General features: G+C 42.2%; 1 protein-coding gene across 5 annotated transcripts in view; it reads left to right on the forward strand.

The window, feature by feature from the left end:
* The first annotated feature begins 4,837 nt into the window (after nucleotides 1–4,837).
* Nucleotides 4,838–15,937, forward strand: part of ITCH (itchy E3 ubiquitin protein ligase) — a 152,475-nt gene continuing 141,375 nt past the window's right edge. For 3 of the 5 annotated variants that reach the window (XM_049100537.1, XM_025469781.3, XM_025469778.3), the window contains exons 1-2: nucleotides 4,838–4,975; nucleotides 9,036–9,112. The gene's annotated coding sequence lies outside the window, so the exon portion shown is untranslated. The remainder of the gene's footprint in view (nucleotides 4,976–9,035; nucleotides 9,113–15,937) is intronic. The other 2 variants (XM_035705946.2, XM_025469779.3) reach the window with 2 other exon arrangements.

Consider the following 15,937-nt stretch of genomic DNA (forward strand, 5'->3'; position numbering starts at 1 on the left):
TTTGGAAACTGAGCACCTCAACTAGGTGACTGAAAGAATTCAATGAGATAGTGCATGTAAAACACTTGGAACTCTATTTTGTAACTATAATGTATAAAGTAAATATTAACTGGTATTTTTCGTTTTACCTTAGAGGAATTTACTGTTAATGGAGAAAGTGTATAAAACCCAGGAATAGGATTGCCAGGTAAAATGCAGATGTCCAGTTAAATTTGAATTTTAGATACACAATGAAAATAATTTTAGCATAACTATGTTACATTAATATTTGTCACATATTAATGCTAAAAATGTTATTCATTGTGTATCTGAAATTCAAATTTAATCGAGCATCCTATATTTTTCTTTTCCTTTTTAATTATTTTAATAAATTATTTATTTATTTATTCATGAGATACACAGAGAGAGAGGCAGAGGCATAGGCAGAGGGAGAAGCAGGCTCCCTGCGGGGAGCCCAATTTGGGACTTAATCCCAGGACCCTGGGATCATGCCCTGAGCCAAAGGCAGATGGTCAGGCGCCCCAGGAAACAATCTTTAAAGAGGGAAAATGAGAGAGCCATGAGGTCTTAAGTGGGTCCAGATCTTTGGATACAGATCTCAGGCTCCTAGAAGCTCCGTCCAGGGTCTGCTCTTCATCAACGCATAGCTCTGACACTTTTCAAGTCTTCCTCTGTCTCTGGCAGCTGAATGAGGAGTGGCTTCGGGGAAGAGGACATCAGGATGACTAAGTGTTCTATAGGGAAAGCCAGTAAGCGACAGGCGGCATGTGGGCTGCTGGGGTTTCTTTTCCCACTCCTTTCAGCTCTGCATCCCTGCTTCCTTCCCTCCTTCTCTCCTCAGAGGCTTGGAAAGCTCCTTCCCTTGCTGGTAGGGGCCTCCTCCAGCCCTGCTCTAGCAGGGCTGGGTCCTGTCCCAGGCTGACCTGAGTGTCCAAGGCAGAAGGAGGGTATATGTGTTTCAAGACTTTATTAATCACAGGGTCTGCATTCTGACCAGGTCTAGACTGACTTCTGGATTAGGAAACTGGGAGCCAGATTTAGCTTCTCCTTGGAGAACCACCAACTATACCTACCATAGATTTCCCAGAATCTTCACAACATCCTATGAGATAAAGTCTATTATTTCCCTTTAGAGATTTGGACACTGAGGTTAAGGGACTTGCCCAAGACCCCTAAAGTAAATTGTTGATAGAACTAGAACCTTGATCCATATGCCTCTGAAGAAACCTAAATTATTAACTCCTGACAGGTACTGTCTTCCAGATCAGAGCTAAACTGTCCTATTGGCATCAGCAAGTTAGGAGAGTGGTTCTCATAATCGGGCTCCCGGTGCATGGAGCCTGCTTCTCCCTCTGCCTGTGTCTCTGCCTCTCTCTGTGTGACTATCATAAATTAAAAAAAAAAAAAAAAAAAAAAAGGCAGGGCTTAATCGCTGAGCCATCCAGGCATCCTCCATATTTGTTTTTTGTTTGTATTTTTTATTTTTTAAAAATTTTATTTATTTATTTGTTTAAGATTTATTTATTCATTCATTCAGAGAGAGCGAAGAGAGAAGCAGAGACACAGGCAGAGGGAGAAGCAGGCTCCATGCAGGGAGCCCGACATGGGACTCATCCGGGGTCTCCAGGATCACACCCTGGGCTGAAAGCGGTGCTAAACCGCTGAGCCATCCGGGCTGCCCCTTTTTTATTTTATTTATTATTATTATTTTTTTATTTATGATAGTCACAGAGAGAGAGAGAGAGAGAGAGAGAGAGGCAGAGACACAAGCAGGCTCCATGCACCGGGAGCCCGATGTGGGATTTGACCCCGGGTCTCCAGGATCGCGCCCTGGGCCAAAGGCAGGTGCTAAACCACTGCGCCACCCAGGGATCCTCTGGGCTGCCCTTTTTTAAAGATTCTATATATTTATTTGTCACAGAGAGAGCACAAGCAGGGGGAGTGGCAGGCAGAGGGCGAGGCAGAAGCTTATGGGGCTTGATCCCAGAACCCTGGGATCAGGACCTGAGCCAAAGACAGACTCTTAACCAACTGAGCCATCCAGGTGCCCCTAAAGCATATTTGTTTTAAGTAAACTTTTATTGACATATAAATGTGAAAAATATACAAATCATAAGTATACAGCTCAATGAATTTTCACAAAGTGAGGATACTTGTGTAGCAGTACCCAGATCAAGACACAGAGCACTATTACCAGTCTGACGAAGCAAGCCCCTTTGTGCTCCTTCCTGGTACCACTTCTCCTCAAAGGATAATCACTATCTTAACTTCAAACACCATAGACTAGTTTTGCCTAACATTATATAGTTTTAAAAAATTATGGATGAAAACATGGAGCACTGGGTGGCTCAGTCAGTTAAGTGACCAACTCTTGTTTTAGCTCAGGTCATCATCCCAGTGAGTGATCTTGAACCAGGCATCTAATTTCCTTGAGACTCATTTCCTCTTTTTTTTTTTTTTTTAAGATTTTATTTATTTATTCATGAGAGACACACACACAGAGGCAGAGACACAGGCAGAGGGAGAAGTAGGCTCCATGCAGGAAGCCCGACATGGGACTTGATCCCGGGTCTCCAAGATCACGCCTTGAGCCAAAGGCAGGTGCTAAACCGTTGAGCCACCGAGGTGTCCTGAGACTCATTTCCTTCTCCATATAATGATCATAGAAATACCTCATGCATTAAAGGGACACTACAGTTCTCAAACTTGTCTGGTGTCAAGAATCACCTGGGGCACTAGTTAAAAATCCCCATTCCCCAGAGCATACATTCTTAATAGGACAAAAATTGGTTGTGGATAGGAAAGTTTTTTTCTGGGATGCCTAGGTGGTTCAGTAGTTGAGCGTCTGCCTTTGGCCCAGGGCATGGTCCTGGAGTCCTGGGATCGAGTCTTGCATCAGGCTTCCTGCATGGAGCCTGCTTCTCCCTCTGCCTGTGTCTCTGCCTCTCCCTGTGTGTCTCTCATTAATAAATAAAATCTTAAAAAAAAAAAGGAAACAAATTTTTCCTTGGTTATGTAAAAGTGCTCGTGCGCAAACCCATATATATGATACATTAATAGATGTACAGTGTATTTGTGATATTAAAATTTCATGGGGGAATAACTAGGGAAAATGTCTAAAAATGTTCCTTAGATGATAATTTTTAAAAAGGTTGAAAAACACTGCCCTACAGCAGTGATTCTCCAAGTGTGGTCTGTGGTTAATGCAAATTCTCAGGCCCCACCCCAGACCTACTGAATCAGAAATTCTAGGGGTGGGGTCCAGCAATCTATGGTTTAATGAATCCTTTTTTTTTTTTTTTAAGATTTTATTTATTTATTCATGAGAGACAGAGAGACAGAGGCAGAGACACAGGCAGAGGGAGAAGCAGGCCTCACGCAGGGAGCCCAACATGGGACTGGATCCCAGGTCTCCAGGATCAGGCCCTGGGTTGAAGGCGGCCCTAAACTGCTGAGCTGCTGAGCCACCCAGACTGCCCAGTTTAATGAATCCTTCAGGAGATTTTTTCTCTCTCTTTTTTAAAGATTATATTTATTTATTCATGAGAGACACACAGAGAGATGCAGAGACATAGCAGAGAGACAAACAGGATCCCTGTGGGGAGCCTAATGTGGAATTCCATCCCAAGACCCTGGGATCACAGCCTGAGCGAAAGGTAGATGCGCAACCACTAAGCCACTCAGGTGCTCTTCTTTAGGAGATTCTGATGGGCACTAAAGTTTGAGAACCACTGCCTTGGAGATTCTGAATGGGTTAGGATCCAGAAGTCTGCATCATTAATAAGCTCTCTTAAGTCATATTGCAGGAATGCAATATGAGAATTGAGAATTGAGATTTGAACATACTTTGAAAAATGCAAGTGACTTTCCAGATGGTAAAATATGTTCATAAGGAGGAAACAGGCTAAACAATAATAGCTAAGGTCATTAATTAGGAAGCACTTATCTGGGCCTCTGAATTTACTTGCACAGCCTATTAATTCTCACAAACAACCCATAAAGAAGAGGATGGACTCTGAAGTCAAACTGCCTGGGTTCCTATCCAGCTTGTGACTTGGTTTACCCATCTGTAAAGTGAGGATAATGGAGGTAGTTTCCTTCTAGATTTGTTGTGAGGATTAAAGAAGCTTATTGATCAGCTCTTCCAATACCTGCCAGGTTGGCACCACTTACATGTAGGCTATTCTCATCATCCTTAAGCGTACTTTGTTTTTTTTTTTTTTTAATTTTTATTTATTTATGATAGTCACAGAGAGAGAGAGAGAGAGAGAGGCAGAGACACAGGCAGAGGGAGAAGCAGGCTCCACGCAACAGGAGCCCGATGTGGGATTCGATCCCGGGTCTCCAGGATCGCGCCCTGGGCCAAAGGCAGGCGCTAAACCACTGCGCCACCCAGGGATCCCAAGCGTACTTTGTTAAAAGGTGGATTTGAACCCCATCAATTTAACTCCCCAGCGTTACTTTCTTAAGGACTAAACTATAATCCAGTGTTTCTGAAAGTGTGATTCCCCCACCAGAAGCACAGCCGAGTTAGAAATGCAAATTACTAGATCTCATCCCAGATCTGCTGAAACGGAAACTCTGGGGGTGGGGCTCTCCTAAATGTCAACAAGCCCTTCAGGTGTTTCTGATGCACAATAGCTTTTGGGAACCACAGCTACAGTCTTTAGAGGTTCTGGGGAAGTGGGCATACTTTAAAAAAAAAAAAAAAAAAAAAAAGCCTAGAGTGGCTGCGAGCAATCCCATAGTCCCTCCTACTAAGGGCGAGTAAACTCCGGTGTAGCTGCGCTGCCCAGCTCCGGCCAATTCTCCCGGTCAGCGCGCAAGGCTTTCTGGGGCTTGTAGTCCACATCCCTGCCGAGCAGGAGGCGCCTGCGCGTTGGCCGCCAACTCGCTCTAGTCGCTGTGGTCTGGGCTCGGGACCGGCTGCCATCTTAGTCGAGGGACTGAAGAGTCGCCGCCGCCCCGAGTCCCGGTAAACATTCGCGGGCGGACTGGGGGCGCTTCTGGGTAGGAGGGGGAGCCCGCAAGAGAGTGTCGGAGGAGAACCAGGGGTGAAGGAGTGCGGCGCGCGGGCAGAGGACCCTAGAGCCGCGACTGCTCTCTCCTCTCTCACAGCCGGTGCCCGTGGGGGGCGCGGGGAGCTCGGGCTAGTGGCCGAGGGGTGGGTTGGCCGGAGACGCCGAGGAGCCACTTTTTGACCGAGGCGTGGGGAGCCCCTCGCCTCGCGGGCGCCAAGTTGTGAGAGGGCTGGGCCGCGTTGGGCGCCAGCTGGGGCCGGCCCCGCGCCCCTCAGCCCCGCCCGGGGGCCACTCTCCCGCGGCCCGGCCTACGCGCGGGGCCCGGCGGCAGCGGCCGGAGCGGCCGACGTGGCCCTGTGAGGGGCGGCGGCCGGGCCCACCTGCCACTCGGCTGGCCTTCCCGAGACTTTTTGGAGCCCCCAGTCGCGAGGCAGGCCCAGCGTAGCGGCTGCCTTCTCTTTCTTACACTCCCCTCCTCCCTCCATTGTCCCCCATCGTGGTGGTCCCGGCCCAGGCGCCCTTTTCCGCGCCTGCTGCCGCGGCCCCGCGGGCACCTCCCGGCGCCGAGTTTTGCAGACGTGGAGCTGTCACTGCCCTCCCTCTTGAGTGCCCTTTTCTTTGGCAGAGAAAAGAAAAAAAAGTAGTCGTGAACGTATTCTAAGGGTGAGAACGTGATGAGGACACGACTTAGTGGGGGAACTCAAGTTTTCCGACACAGTCTCGGGCCACGGCTTACAGAGAAACACAGGGTCTGTGCGCTCAAGGTGGACGTTGGGCCTAAAGTTAAAGATGTAACAAGGTGAACGTGCAAACTACCCGAAATTCACGATTCCCCAATAACAACTCAGCTTTTCTCGGTTATATGCGCATGTTAGTCTTGTTACATTTTCTGCCATAATTCTACAGCTTCAGTATACTTTTTTGGGAGTGAGGGTTGGGGAAGGAAAAGTGGGATTTTTTTGCCCTTTGGAAATTATTGAGGCACTGGAGCCAGTCACTTATCATTGCACTTAGTTGGGGGGTCTCCCGCATCTTTTCTTAATCGATTTTAGGGAAGTATGTAAAGGCAGCGGATACTAACCCTCAAAATCAGCTAAGGATTTCTCAGCTGAAATAAAGTTCTCATGGCAGCTATGCTGGAAGCCTGCACTATGTATTTATTCATAGATTTACTCGGGGTACAGTTATCAACAGAATGTAAGGTTTTTGGGTGTGAGTCCAGAAGGAATTCCTTCATGGTCAGTATATGAATCAAGTCAAAAAGGACATGAAATAAAAAATGAGTGCAGAATACGTTTTCACAGTATTCCAGAGGGAATCATTTCTGAATTCTAAAACAAAACAAAACAAAAACAAAAAACAAAAAACAAAAAAAACCCATCTGTTCGCCTATTGAAAAAGATAGACAAACCAGTAGTTCCTCAAATTGCACATTAGAATAGTTAGGGGAGCTTTTTAAAAGTAGAAATTCCAGGGTCTCCTTTTCTGACATCAATTTAGTAGGTCTGCTTTTGCCCTGAAGAATTTATTTTTAAAACATGCCTCAGGCAGCTCTCTTGGTTTTGGGAACCACTGAGGCAAACAATACTGTGAATCTACTGAGAAGCTTGAGACAGAATTGGCCAGTTCTGTCTGGGGTTTGGCTGTAGAAGGTGGCAGGACCTGCTCCTGTCCTAAGTTTGGCCTTAGATGATGAGTGGGAATGTGATAAGGATGGGGTAAGGGAAGGACAGTGCTGTATGTAAATGCAGAAGATAGTGGGAGAAAAAGGGTTCAGGGAACAGGGAGTGGGATGGGGAAGGAGAGCATTGTAGGATGTGAGGTCAGAAAGGTAAAAGGAGGTAACTGAAAAGTTATAATGCTAAAAACTGGAGTTTTATGTTAGTAGATTCAGAATTTAGACAGGGAAGTGATATGAGTGACGTGTGTTGTAGAAAAATGGCTCTGGTGATGAGAGTGAAAGGGTGGAAGAGTGGCTATTGCAGAGGTCTAGGTGAGAGGTGAAAGGACTTAATGTTGGAGAGAGGTTGTGGGGATGCTCAAGGGATTAGATTTAGTTCTTTACTAGTGCAATATTGTTGCCATATTTTTGGATGAGACTTTTTGGGGCCAGACTGGGTAAAAAGGCTCTTGTTCTGTAAAAAGAACCCATTAGCAAATCTGAACAATATTACCAGGTTATATATATTAATGGTATCAAAATATATTGTTCATTAGTACTTTTGGAAAATTAGAACTAAATTGGTTGCATTTGGAGGAGAACTTGGAGATTACACTGAAATTTATGACTTTCAACACTACTGATCTAAGCCTGTTGGAAGTGTTTTTCTCTTGTACTCAGGAACTTGGTATTAGAATTTTGGAAGAGATAATCTAGTCCACAGTGGCAAATATATTTTGGTTAATCAATTCTGCTTTGAAGTAGCTGCCAAAAGCACTGTATTGAGAAGGATTTTGGTCATATGTGCTCTCTGGGAAAGTAAGTTATGATTGATAAGTGCCTGATACTTCCTGTGGACACTGTCATCTCCTAGGTGATATATATGCCAGGTATATGCCATAATTAGACTAGTCCAACCTATTAGTTTTCTGTTTGCTTATAAAAAAAAAAATCCTAAGCAGTAAATAATTTACCTAGAACAGGTTAAGATTTAGAGCTAGAATTAGAACCAAGTTTTGTGACTCTTAGTTTATTATTCTCCAGTGTGTCAAGATGATTGTGTGCTGCTAAAAAACTTTTGGTATTAGATGAAAAGAAAAAAGGTATTTCTATCTAGCCAGTGCCTCTTGACTGCTTAGGCAAGAGTTTAACAAGGAACTTTGGCCTAGCAGTGAATTTTGTTGTATTTATTCTGGCTTAAGAAATTTGTTGTTAGTACTGATAGGAAATAGTCACCTGCTTGTGGTTTTTGTTTTTTCTCACTTCCTTATTCCTCACCTCTCTCTCAATTTTGGGTTTTGGGGATTGGTTTCCTTTATATGAATTAAGACAAAAATGTATAAATTTTTTTTCTCTATTTACAGCACCTCACCAAATTCTAGGCTCACAATAAGCTCTTAGTAAAGGCATGTTGATTTTTGTAGCCGTACATGATACTGGTTTTGAGTTAACAAATTAGCAAGGGGAGTTGCAGAATTGAATTGCAGCATTATCTGGTTGGTAGGTTGGCCCTCAGCTAAAAATATTGTGTTGGAAAGTAGCCTCACATTAGTAATTAACCAGAAGCTGTTCCTCCTTCAGTCTAGCAGTGCTCTGTCCTTGGAAAGCTGCTGCCACCTCAGTTTTTTTTCTTTTCAGAACTGACTGTACTCTGATCCTTGAAGTACTTTTTCTTTTCCTATCCTTAGGAGCCTCCCAAGTTGCAGGGACCATCCTTACAGTGACCCCAGTAGGTAGAGTGTGTTTATATTGCCATCCTAATTTTGCCACGTAGCCATCATACCCAGGTGGGCATCACCCCATACTATATATGAGTCATTTTCCCCCAACTCACCTTCTTTTTTTTTTTATTTAATTTTTATTTATTTATGATAGTCACACAGAGAGAGAGACAGAGGTGGAGACATAGGCAGAGGGAGAAGCAGGCTCCATGCACCAGGAGCCCGATATGGGATTCGATCCTGGGTCTCCAGGATCGCGCCCTGGGCCAAAGGCAGGCGCTAAACCGCTGCACCACCCAGGGATCCCCCCAACTCACCTTCTTAACCTCCTTGCCCCACCAAAAGTGATCTGTCCCTGCCCTCCCACAATTATCCCATGAAACGTTTATTTTTATTTTATTATTTTTTTAGACTAGTCTCTATGTCCCATGTGGGGCTGGAACTCATGACCCCAAGATCAAGAATTCTATGCCCTATTGACTGAGCCAGCCAGGCACCCTTTTCCCATAAAATATAAAAAGATAAAAAAAAAAAATATATAAAAAGATGCTGTGCTGTCAGATTCCCAAGGTCATTGCTAATCTGATGTGTTAATAGGGATAATGTGTTAATGGACCCTCCTTCCCCTCTCAGGTAACATGCATTTAACAGTGGCCTTCTGGAGACAACGCCTTAATCCAAAGAAGTGACTCGAACGGTGAGAACTTCAGGTACGGTGGCAGGCCTGTGAAAGAGATTAGGGGGTGGAAATGGTGCAGAGTGTGAGCTTTGGTCATATAACTGCTGTGGGGAGGTATGGGAAAAGAGGATGTTGATGCTGCGTTGATTGAAATAGAGTTTCCACATGGATTTGAAACTGGGTCTTCTCCATAAGGATTAGCTTGTGAGCCACATTCTGCTCTTACTTTGGATCTTCTGACTTTTTTCTTGTTTTTTTGTTTTTTGTTTTTTTTTTCCCTTGGACATACACACTCTTTTTCCACTTGTGCTGTTTTATAAACATTTATCTTTGTATACTTGTCCAGATACGTGTATTATAGTTAAAAAGTGTAAGAAGTAAAAAGAAGGCAACATGCAGTGGAGAAAGAGAATGTAGAAAGAAAACTTGACTTGATTTTTTTAAGGTTTTATTTGAGAGAGAGAAAGAAAGAGAAAGACAAAGAAGGAAAGAGAAAGAAAAAGAAGGAAAGCAGACTCCTTCCTTAGCAGGAGGCCCAATGCAGGGCTTGATCCCAGGACCCGGAGATCATGACCTGAGCTGAAGGCAGTTGCTTAGCCGATTGGGCCACCAAGGTGTCCCTGGTCTGATTTGATTTTGCTGCTGACAAACTGACTTTTGGCAAGTTATTTAATCTTGCCTGGTCTCAGTTTATTTTTTTTTTTAATTTTTATTTATTTATGATAGTCACAGAGAGAAAGAGAGAGAGGCAGAGACACAGGCAGAGGGAGAAGCAGGCTCCATGCACCAGGAGCCCGATATGGGATTCGATCCCGGGTCTCCAGGATCGCGCCCTGGGCCAAAGGCAGGCGCCAAACCGCTGCGCCACCCAGGGATCCCCTGGTCTCAGTTTATATATCTGTAAAATAGATGTATTGATTCCTACCTGCCTTCCTGATGTTTTGTAAGGATCAAATAAAATAATACATACTAAAGCTTTAGAAAAAAATGAGGGCAGCCTGGGTCGCTCGGTGGTTTAGCGCCGCCTTCAGCCCAGGGCCTGATCCTGGGGACCTGGGTTCGAGTTCCACGTCGGGCTCCTTGCATGAAGCCTGCTTCTTCCTCTGCCTGTGTCTCTGCCGTGCTCTCTCTCTCTCTGTTCCTCTTATTTCTCTCATTAATAAATAAATAAATAAATAAAATCTTAAAAAAAATGAATTCACAACTTAAGATATTATCTAGGTTTAAAATGTGGGAGAAGTTGGCAGTAATAATGGGAAGGAAGACATGAGGACAGGACAGATTGACTTTAAAGGATCAGGAGAGATAAAGAAGACTAGTTAAGAAGAAAAAGTAAAAAAAAAAAAAGAAAAAGTAAAGCATGAAAAAAGTCAAGCAGTGGGATACCTGAGTGGCTCAGCGGTTGAGCGTCTGCTTTTGTCCCAAGACGGTATCCTGGAGTCCTGGGATCGATCCCACATCGGGCTTCCTACATGGAGCCCGCTTCTCTCTGCCTACGTCTCTTCCTCTCTCTCTGTATCTCTCATGAGTAAATAAAATCTTTAAAAACAAAAGTCAACAACAACAACAACAAAAAAAGAAAAGTCAAGCAGTAAGAGAATAAGGAATGAATGAAGTAGAACTAATGAATTGGTAGGTGAGAAAGCTGAATAGGATAGTGGTCCCTTTCACTAATTCTAACCTTGCAACTCTTTGTTGTCATTATCATTACCACCTTCTTCACATAAATCGCCTATCCATACTTAGAGTCTTGTCTTCACTGTAAACATCAGTATTCATACTTCTGTGTGCCTCTTTGTGTTTGGTTTATATTTCTGTTAACTACCCTATAAATGCTTAGAGATTGACTATGATTTGCTTATTATGGTGTCCCAGGTCATTGCCATAACCAAATGTGTACTTACTCCATTCTTTTTTATAATTATGGAGAGAAGGAGAAGATGGGGAGAGCTTTGTGAGAGATAGTAGGAAAGGAAGTGACTAAAGGAAAGTAGATAAATAAGACATGGTAAGGGGGCAGCCCGAGTGGCTTAGCGGTTTAGCGCTGCCTTCAGCCCAGGGCCTGATCCTGGGGACCTGGGATCAAGTCCCACGTCAGGTTTCTTGTGTGGAGCCTGCTTCTCCTTCTGCCTGTGTCTCTGCCTCTCTCTCTGAGTCTCTCATTCATAAATAAATAAATAAATAAATAAATAAAATCTTAAAAAAGAAAAGAAAGGAAATGCATGAAAATGAAAAATACATAGAGCAATAAAAGAAGGGGAAAGGAGATGATGTTACCTGCACCAAAGGAAAAAGGTAGCTTTCATTTCTTTAATGGTAATATACCTCACAAAAAGCTGTATGCTGGGAAAAATTCCTCATACCAACTATCTGTAAAATGTTTCTAAAAGTGTCCACTACATCCTGAACTTACAGAGTAGTTCTTTGTGGAAAGAAAACTAGGACAACATTTAGAAGACCTGGGTCCTAGCCTTGGTATTGACTCTTCTCTGTGTTTCTCATGAATAAATAAATGAAAAAAATCTTAAAAAAAAAAATAAAGGTATCAAATGTGATGATCTCTCTGTTTTCTTTCATCTCATTTTTTGATTATATTTTGTACTTCATGTGCTGGCTCACTAATTTTTCAGGGTCTTGTTGATACCACGATATAAGATTGGTCTTAAAAATATCTTAAAATTAAAAAAAATTTATTCATGAGAAACGCAGAAAGAGAGGCAGGTCTTTCTCCATCTCAGGAACCCCAGAACCACGACCTGAGCCAAAGGCAGGTGCTTAATCACTGAGCCACCCAGATTCCTTGGTCTTAGAAATATCTTATAGTAGAACTTCATAATATCAATTGCCTTATAAAATTTTTAAAAAAATTTTATTTATTTATGATAGTCACAGAGAGAGAGAGAGAGAGGCAGAGACACAGGCAGAGGGAGAAGCAGGCTCCATGCACCGGGAGCCCGACGTGGGATTCGATTCCGGGTCTCCAGGATCACGCCCTGGGCCAAAGGCAGGCGCCAAACCGCTGCGCCACCCAGGGATCCCTTATCAATTGCCTTATAAATGAGAAGCCATTATATTTTAAGTTCTACTTCAAACATTGGCAGAAAGAGAGACTTATAGAAAACATTGTATAGAAATGTTGTTTGTATTTTTCAACAATCATTTATTGAGCTTCTGTTGTGCTAGGTCCTAATGGGTACTTAATATAAAACCCCTGCCTCAAGGATTTTGTGTTTTTTGTCGTGAAAACAAAGTTACTGACCAGTAATTGTTGTAAAAAGCAGGGCGATAGATGCTACAATAAGGATTGCATTGCATTGCAATTTAAGGTACCAACTTTAGATTTCTTGGTTCCTTTAACATACCTGAATATGTGCTAAATGCTGCTGTTGTAGGTAATACAGGGACTCATGATGGAAAAAAACCCAATTCCTGCCCTCAAGCAACTTGCAGGTTTTTTTTTTTTTTTTTCCCCAGGTCTGGAAACTGCTTACCCTAATAGATTTACTCTTCTGTCACAGGAAATAAGTTTTGTACTATCACTTCATATTTTTATTTTTTTAATTTTTGTTTATTTTTTAAAGATTTTATTTATTTATTCATGAGAGACACGCGCAGAGAAGCAGGCTCCATGCCCGGGTCCCCAGGATCACGCCCTGGGCTGAAGGCGGCGCTAAACCTTTGAGCCACCTGGGCTGCCCAACTTCAAAGTTTTAAACAAAGAATTCATCTGCATATTGAGCTTGCCTTACTCCAGAAATGTTTAATAGCATACTTGCTGTCTGATAAAATATATTATTTTATTGGATCTCTAAGTGTTTTCTCTGTCAATGACAGAAATTCTTATTTTAGGGTAAAGAAAAATCCAAATGCCATCTGAATAGCATGTTTAGGTGAACTTTGGTTTGCTTCTTAGTCATCTTTCAGAGAAAGAGTGGAATCTAAAATTTAGCCTTGATCTTTGTTCCAAGGAATCAATTTAGTTGGTCACAGAAGAGAGGATGCTAGTCTAAAGGAATCATATTGTAGAAGTTAACAATGTGTACTAGAGTTAGATTGTCTGGTTTTGGATTTTGACTCTACCATGTACTAGGAGTATGATGTTGGCCAGGTTCCTCATCTATAAATTGGGAATAATAATGACATATATCCATAGGGTTGTTGTGTGGGTTAAATAAGATAATGTGTTTTTGCTTGAACAGTAGTTGGCTTGCAATAAGTGTGTTGTGTTTATTGTTGTTGTTGTTATTTTATTATTATCATTACCACCAACCTTGTCTTAAAATTGTTTCAGTACTTTAATTCATTATCTAAGGTGACCATTGTAAATTTAAGTGGAATATTTTATTTTATTTTATTTTATTTTTATTATTATTATTTTTTATTTATTATTTATGATAGTCACAGAGAGAGAGAGAGAGAGAGAGAGAGGCAGAGACACAGGCAGAGGGAGAAGCAGGCTCCATGCACCGGGAGCCCGACGTGGGATTCGATCCCGGGTCTCCAGGATCGCGCCCTGGGCCAAAGGCAGGCGCCAAACCGCTGCGCCACCCAGGGATCCCTAAGTGGAATATTTTAAATAGTAATGATCTGATTGAGACTTAAGTGGACTAGGAAATTCATGTTCCTCTAATGGTGTAGCTGTTAAGCAGCTTTGGCTTACTTTTTAAAAAAATTGAAAGGTAAAATTGACTGGTTTAACCATTAAAAATACATAATTCAGTGTGTTGGCTCACTATTGATCTCATGGGGAGTATAGGATCAAGTATAGCTTGAACACCTTAACTTTTTTTCTAAACAGAAACTGGGCATCCAGATTTTGTAAGAAATCTTTATTTTTAAATGTTGGCAACTTTTGAAATCGTAATATAAACACTGTGGGCCAAGTGACTCACCACTGTGGGCAGGATTTGTCTTGTGGATTGCCACTTTGCAACCCCTGTTCTGGAGCTTGACTTTTTGCATCATAGCCCATGCTCCCTGCCTTCTGGGCAGAAAGTCCTTACCCACATAAAGATTTAAAACAGTTCAGGCCATATCTTAGAGCAGTCTAAGGCTGAATAAGAGATATGCAGAATAATACTTAAGGCAGAGAGGAGGAGGGAAGTTATTTAAGACTGAGATTTGGAATGGGCAAGGTGGAATGGACTTGAGATGGTGATAGTATAACAAGTAGATTAATTGGAGTTTAGATTAATCTGAAGAGGGTTTTTTTTTTTTAAAGATTTTATTTATTTATTCATGAGAGATTTTATTTATTTATTCACAGAGAGAGAGAGAGATAGAGAGGCAGAGACACAGGCAGAGGGAGAAGCAGGCTCCATGCAGGGAGCCCAACGTGAGACTTGTGGGACTCGATCCTGGGTCTCCAGGATTACGCCCTGGGCTGAAGGCGGTGCTAAACTGCTGAGCCACCAGGGCTGCCCTGAAGAGGGTTTTTATAAGCCTAGTAGTAAGAGAAAGTTTTGAAAAGTTAAGAGGAAACTTCTTGTTTTGGGAGAACCTTGAGTCCTATTGGCTGGCAGGATAAAATGGTATTTTGTGGCGATTTCTCAGGTAATATCGAGATCTGCAGTATTTTTTTTATTTTTATTTTTATTTTTATTTTTATTTTTTTTTTAGATCTGCAGTATTTATACTAGAGTTGGCAGTCTGGAGGCAGGGAGACTAGGCTAGGGAGGTCAGTGGTCATGGAAATGGAAAGGAAGAGACGAAAGCTTAAGAGACAAGAGAGACAAAGAGACAAAAGCAGAGACAAAAGCATATATATGGATCACACTGTGACATTGAGACCATGCAGTAGATGAAGAGAGCCAATTTTGAAGGCTTTCCCCCTATTCATTCCTTTGTAAAAACTGGGGTATGTGAGGATAATACTATTATCCCTCCTTTTTCATGTTGTGGATCTTGCTGTATCACTCTGCCCTAGCACCTCTTTAATGATGGATCACAATACAAAGTCTTATGATTTCTCAGCTTGTACAAGAGAATAGAAAAAAGAAGGAACCAAGTAGTTCAGCTGCTTATTACATTTCTAGTGTGGGATTTTTGGTGATCTCAGCCTCTGATAAGCTTCCCTAGACTTTATACATGGAATTTTTATATTTACTGACAGTTTGCTCATGGAAAATATGTAGAATTTTGCTGCAGAAACTTGACAATAATTAATTTATGATTTAGAATGTTTAAAGAAACTGATAAACATTGTAGAAAGGTGGAATGTGTTTATTCTGTATAACTTGAGAAAGTGATATTTAGGATTTTATTTTCACGAGGCCTTTTGTCCTGTTTGTACTGTCTCATGAAAATTTTCTCAACATACACAGGGAAATTATTTCTTATTCTTGGCTAAAATGCCAAATATAGTTACTGTAAGTGTTCTCTTTGGTAAGTAAGCTGAATAGTATGTTAGATGTAGCCTGAGTATTAAGAATAGTTGAGATGCGGGGCGCCTGGCTGGCTCAGTGGTTGGGTGTCTGCCTTGGGCTCAGGGTGTGATCCCAGGATCCGGTACCGAGTCCCACATCCGGTACCCTACAGGGAGACTGTTTCTCCCTCTGCCTGTGTCTGCCTCTCTCTCTGTGTCTCTCATGAATAAATAAATAAATATTAAAAAAAAAAAGAATAGTTGAGATGCAGTATTTCCCTCATTGATAATAAAAGTACTGAACTGAGCCTCTGAAAAGTACAAAAAGTTGATGCTGTCAGAGAGATGCAGCAACAGGGTCAAATAGATTTGAGCTAAACCTAATCTTGTTTAATGGAGAAGAGATTTTTTTTTAAAGCATGGTCTAACCTAGTTTTTGGAATTCATTTGCTCTGAATATTGAAAGGGATTTTCAGGTGGCTCATTTAATTA

The sequence above is a fragment of the Canis lupus genome, chromosome 24 (assembly GCF_003254725.2).
Source record: "Canis lupus dingo isolate Sandy chromosome 24, ASM325472v2, whole genome shotgun sequence".
Lineage (NCBI taxonomy): Eukaryota > Metazoa > Chordata > Mammalia > Carnivora > Canidae > Canis > Canis lupus.